Genomic DNA, 6,524 nt, shown 5'->3' on the forward strand with positions numbered 1-6,524 from the left:
TTCTTCTTTTTGTTTTTTTCTTCTTTTTGTTTTTCTTCTTCTTCTTCCTCTGTTTTATGGCAGTTTGCTACCTCTTCAAAGGAGCATTACCGCCACCTACTGGGCTGGAGTTTGAACGAGCTCAGGCAGTTACAGTCTCGAGTTCATCCTAAATCCTTCCTATTAATTCTGTTCTCTGCAGAAACCTAAATATATTCCTCACTATCTCCTTATCTTCTGCTCTAAGTATATTAATTAAATTAAATACACCCTTTGTTTTCTCAGCGGCTTCCTTTAATGCTCTTCTCTCCTCCTCATACTTCTTCTATTCCATCATGACACGCTGTACCGACTCAAACATCCCACACTGTTTACATTTACCATCTTTATGTTTTTCTATCTTAAGTGTCCCGTTTAATCCAGGATGCCCAATCCTTAATCGTGTCATTACCGTCTCTTCCTTCCGGTGTCTTCCTGTCCTTCTACCCTCCCCAACCTATTCCTGTATTCCAAAGAGATCTCTACCTGATTCCTGAGATTCCCAGTACTCTTGCCACCTTTTTATTAGGTTTCTTAATCACTGTTCTCCCCTCAGCTTTGCTCAACTGAACTGGAAGTTCTATTATTTGTGATTTAAGAGATTGTTCAGTCAATAGGTCTACATTCTCATTTCCCTCAATTCCAACATGAGCTGGAACCAGACAACCTCACATTCCATCTGTTTTCTGCATTTCATATATTAAACTGTGTATTTTAAAAACCAAGTCCTGTTTGCATGTTGGCTGCCTCTGGTGCTACCACTGCCTTACTTATTTCATACTCTGTTATATATTCCAATTCCCTTACCGTTGCTATTAACTCCACTGATAGATGGTCTGTACATCTTTTCCTAATGTTCATTTCCCTTCCAGGAATATATACTGCTGCTCCACACCGAACTATTTCAGGGTCTTTTGTCCCATCTGTAAAAACCAGTGTCTCATTTATGTATTTATCTAAATATTTTGGAGTTATATACCCCACTTGATCCTGTTTCTCTAGTCTCCTAATCTGATTTTTGATTTTAAAATCTTCCACTGGCATTTTAAATAACCAGAGAGGGATATTTGATAGTGTGACTGTATTACTAAAGCTAATCTGTCCTGAACCCGCCTGCTCCGCGATCACATTCCCAATACAGCCAAAGCTGTTTACATCTACGTGTTCATACTCCCAACAGTCTCTTGATATATTTTGGATTTGTTGCTCTCATCATAGCCTGGTAGATATTAAAGAGTGCTGCTCTCGATGCGACCCGGCTAGCTCAGTAGGTAGAGCATGAGACTTACAATCTCTAGGTAGAGGGTTCGTGTCCCACGCCGGGCGCCACCTTCCTGTGGGCTCTCCACCTTCCTGTGGGCTCTCCACCTTCCTGTAGGCTCTCCACCTTCCTGTGGGCTCTCCACCTGCAGGACGGTTCTTAATGGTGCAATGTGATCTGGGTGATGGTGCTCAGACTGACACCACCCGGAAACGGAGAAGATGGATGGATGGATGCTCTCGATGCTCCCCGGTCTCTTCCTGAAATCATCTCAATAGATTATTTCTTTTTTATATTTTTCTGTCATTTTATCGATCTGATGTTTCCATGTTAGTTTCTCATCCAACCACATGCCCAGAAACCTCCCCACTCTAACCTGGTCAACTTCTTGACCTTACAGTTTCAATGTTATGTCCTTATGTCTTCCATAAAAACACATTGCTTGAGTTTTACCCACAGTAAATCTGCCTCCCCCCCCCCCCCCAGCTCTCTGCCCACTGCTCCACTTTCTCAATTGCCCTTGTAGCTTTTTCTGTAAATATTTAATATTATGCCCTCTTACCCATAAAGCTCCATCATCTGCAAATAATGATTTTCCTATACTTGAATCAATATATTTAAATATATAATTTACCATGATAGTAAATAATGTAGCGCGACACACTCCCCCGCGGCGTTCCTCTCTCTATATGATATATTGTGAATAGACCAGACTGAATAACCTGTTTTTCCACATTAAATGTTTCTTCCTGCTCTAGGATTTTGTGAAATAAATTTTCAAAACAATGCGACTTTTAGTCAAGTGGTTTATGTTTTTTCCTCTTCATGATGCATTTTTTGACTGGTGCGACATATATTCAGGAGCGACTTATGTCATACAGTCTATGGTTTATATGAAAACACACATCTACCTTTGTCGCAGTTCACAACAGTGACGCTTTCCGGCAGTGTCAGCTGCTTTCCGGCGTCAGGGAGAACCTACACATGATGTGAGCGCATGTCGTGGCTGATGCTGGACAGTTCGTGTTGTTAATAAGGGAAGTTCACCCGCAGAAAGCCTTCTCTCCATCATTCCACAACATATAGTCCAGAAAATACAGTATTTATGTTGTGGTCCAGTGTCTTTCTGTGTTTTTCAGCAGGTACTGTGAGGCAGGGGGCGTGGCCGACGGCTCCTGGTGCTGCAGACCAGGACCACCTCTACCTGTTTGAACAACCTCCTCCAGGGTTGTCGCCAGCTGCTGAAAGTAACTAAAAAGTAACTTGTAATCTAACTTAGTTATTTTTAAATACATGTAATCAGTAAAGTAACTAAGTTTTTTTTATGGAGGACTAACTAGTAATCAGTAATCATATTGCTTTTTTAAGGTACAGTAACTTTGGCAACACTGATGGAGACGGACCAGATTGTTTCCCTGCTCTGTTAAAAATTCCATTTATCATGATACCGTCCGGTTTGTACAGGACTGATGACATCCCCCTGGGGGGGGGGGGCGACTTTATATTAATGACTGTGTGCTTGTGTTGCTCCTTTGTCTGTTTGGAATGTTTTCCAAATTACTCAATTGATTAATTAATTCAAATATTTCTAAAAAACTAAGAAGACTTACTTCCTGTATTCGACATCACGTGACATCCAGCAGGAGATGGAGGCATGGCGGCGCCTGTTGTCTTCAGTCACGTCCCTCTCAAATGTAGGGCAACGATAAATTGAAGGAAATACTCAGATATAGGAAATGATAGCTGTTATTATTGTAGTATTCCATGTATAACTCTAATCCTCAGTCTCTAGATGTTGAGAAAAACATGATCTCGCCTTCCCGGGGAAGCTCCAGATCCATGCAGTGTGACGTCTCGTCACAATCATGTTCAGAAAATCTTTTCAACTGAAAATGGTGAAATAATTTCAACACCATGTTTGCAAGAGATTTGAATGGATAATCTTTATGCATTGATGTTTTTTAAACTGACTTTAAAGTCTCTAAGTGCAAAGAAATCTTTTAACAACACCTGAGGGTTCAAACTTTCACTTTACATCTATCTTTTTAAATAAATAAATACTTTAAGATCAGAGACCACCAGGTATTCATCAGTTCTAAGGTCAGAGAAGTGACTGCAGAGGAGAATGTTCAATAAAACAGATTTTTATCCATGTTGTCTTTAATGTAGTTGAAGTTATGCTGCTATTCATCTGGGAGTGTTGCAGCCCTAAACCTTTTATGGCTGAGGCTGTGTTGCATGTAGGGGTCTCTAATCCTGGTCCTGGATTAATCTCAGGTCATTTATTTATGGCCCACTTGTACAGTCTACTGATTGAACCTTTTCTCATGTAAGTTCATGGTGTAAACTCAATTTACAACTTGAAAAAGGAACATTTAAACCTGAGCTTATGGGGATTTTTGCACGTTGTAAACATTTGGGTGATGTAGAAGTTGCATTTGAGTCATATGAGAATGGCTTAATATATAAAAAGTGTATTATAGGTTTATAGTTTGACTAAGAAAGTTCCTGTCCAGGCTTGTTTGAAGTTGCTAACTCGATATAAAAAGCAGACATGGCTGGAAAACAATCCAGAGGTGAGCAAACAACTCTTTTGCAAAGGAGGCCGACGACTCCGAGTCAGCCTGCGGCCTCCACCAGCCAAGACTGCCCAGGTGAGGTGGACTCGCCGCGACTGCTTCCTCAATCAAACTCGAGCTTCTGTCCTCCCTGCAGAGGGACTTGATAGACAATGAGGTCCGAAGTGTTTTGGAAAGCGAGATGGCCGATATTAATGCAGCCAGGACCGAGCTGAGGGAATACAAGGAGGCTCTTACGTCAGCGTTGGGTTAGGGTCGTCGCTGAGCGTGGCGGTGAAAGGAATGGAGGACAGCCTGTCCACGTGCACGGATATTACCGGGGAACGAAACAGGGTTGTTGTCTGTTGCCGTTCCTTTTCGATTTGGCCATGATGATGGAAACGTTCTTCCTGGCTGTAACCAACCAGGGTTCTGATGGTTCTGGCAGGAACTCTCTGGGGACCCTCAGAGGCTGACCAGACACCAGCTCTGCAGACGACGACTGCAGGTCGCCCAACATGACCTACGCCAGCCGATCGATCCAGTCGCTGTCCATGAGAGTGGCTCGTAGAGCGGCCTTCATCGTGCGATGAAAACGCTCACACAGTCCATTCGCTTGCGGCTTGAAAGCCATCGCCGGTGTAGCTGCACCCCCAGGCTCTTCGCCACCTCTGTCCACAGCTCCGAGGTGAACTGGGAGCCTCTGTCCGATGTGACGTCCAATGGCGTGCCGAACCGGGCCACCCATGTGGAAATAAAGGCACGTGCCACCTCAGCTGACGTGGTTGATGAGACAGGGACGACCTCTGTCCACCTAGTTGTCCTGTCCACCATGGTGAGGAGGTGAGTAAAGCCTTGGGAGGAAGGGAGCGGACCCACCAAGTCCAGATGCACAAAGTCGAACCTTCTCTCAGGAATCCAAAATGGCTCCAACTTGGTGTGGCGATGTACTTTGGCCCGCTGACATGCCACACAGGAGGCTGCCCAGCTCCTGACGTCCTTTCTAAGCCCTGACCAGACGAACCTTGCCCCCACTAGTTTGACTGATGCCCTCACCCCTGGATGTGAAAGAGTGTGTATTGCCTCAAAAACCTGGCGTCGCCAGCCGGCAGGTACCGTGGGGCGAGGCTGTCCAGTGGCGACGTCACAGAGGAGCGTGGTCCCACTGTCATGGAAGACCACATCCTCTAGCCGTAGCCCCGTCGCGGCTGTCCTGAATGACTGGATTTCAGCATCTGCCTGCTGGTCAGTGGCCATAGCAGGGGAGTCCACACTCAGCTGCACAGAGTTTACTCCTGCCCGGGAGAGGCAGTCGGCCACTGCGTTGTTTTTCCCAGCTACATGCCGAATGTCTGTGGTAAACTCTGAAATGGCAGAGAGGTGGCGCTGTGGCCTTGCAGACCACGGCTCTCAGGTCTTGGCCATAGCGAAGGTGAGGGGTTTGTGGTCCACGAAAACGGTGAACTCCCGGCCCTCCAGCAAAAACCTAAAGTGACGTATGGTGAGGAAAAGAGCCAAGAGTTCTCTGTCAAACGTGCTGTACTTCCTCTCATTGTCACGCTGCTGCCTGCTGAAGAACGCCAGAGGCTGCCAGGCTCCACCCACTGTTCACATACTGCCCCCACTGTGTAGTCCGAGGCATCGGTGGTGAGTGCCACCGGAGCCGTTGGAGAGTGCAACCTTGGCCTTCTCAAATGCCAGGAGTCTTTCTGCGGATCCGTCCACATCCTGCTTCGATTTTCTGCCCCTCAGTGCTTCATACACGGGGCGCATCAAGTGGGCTGTGTGAGCGATGAAGCAGTTGTAAAAGTTCATCATTCCGAGAAATTCCTACAGCGCCTTGACGGTTTGAGGATGCAGAAAAGCAGCAATCGCTTCCACCTTAACTGGTGAGGGGGTCCACTCCACCTGAAGAGACATGGTGGCCTAGAAAGTTAATCTCTGACAGCCCAAACTGACATTTACCCGGGTTCACGATCAACCCGTGCTCATGAAGTCTCTCGAAGAGCTGTCACAGGTGTAGCAGGTGCTCCTCAGGCGCTGGTCACCAGGATGTCATCCAGATAGACAAACAGGAAGGGCAGCCCCCTTAACACAGAGTCCACCAACCGCTGGAACGTTTGTGCTGCACCTTTAAGCCCGAATGGCATCCTGAGGAACTCAAAAGTCCAAATGGTGTGATGACGGCAGTCTTGGGCACGTGCTGAGGATGGACAGGTACCTGGTGGTAGCCTCTCATCAAATCCACCTTGGAAAAAATTACTTTCCCTGCCAGGTGGACAGAGAACCATGTGATATAGTTGAGGAGCCGAAAGTCCCCACAAGGCCTCCAACTGCCATCCGCTTTAGGGACCATATGCAAAGGTGAGGCCCACGGGCTGTCAGAGCGCCGCACAATCCCAAGCCGTTCCATAGTGGCAAACTCCTCCTTAGCAATCGCCAGCTTAGCAGCATCCAGGAGGCGAGGACGTGCAAAAACCGGCGGGCCAGTCGTGGACATTTAATGTTCCACACCGTGTTTAACTATGGAGGCTGAGAAGGTAGGGACTGTCAGTTCAGGAGTCTCAGCCAGCAGCCGCTGGTACACATCTCCCGTGGCCAAGATATTGGAGTGGGATAACATCCCCCCCCCCCCCCCCCCCCCCCCCCCCCAACGTGCAGGAGTAAGAGGAGAACGAGACGGCGTC

Source organism: Lipophrys pholis (genome assembly GCF_963383615.2).
Source record: "Lipophrys pholis genome assembly, chromosome: 19".
Taxonomy (NCBI): domain Eukaryota; kingdom Metazoa; phylum Chordata; class Actinopteri; order Blenniiformes; family Blenniidae; genus Lipophrys; species Lipophrys pholis.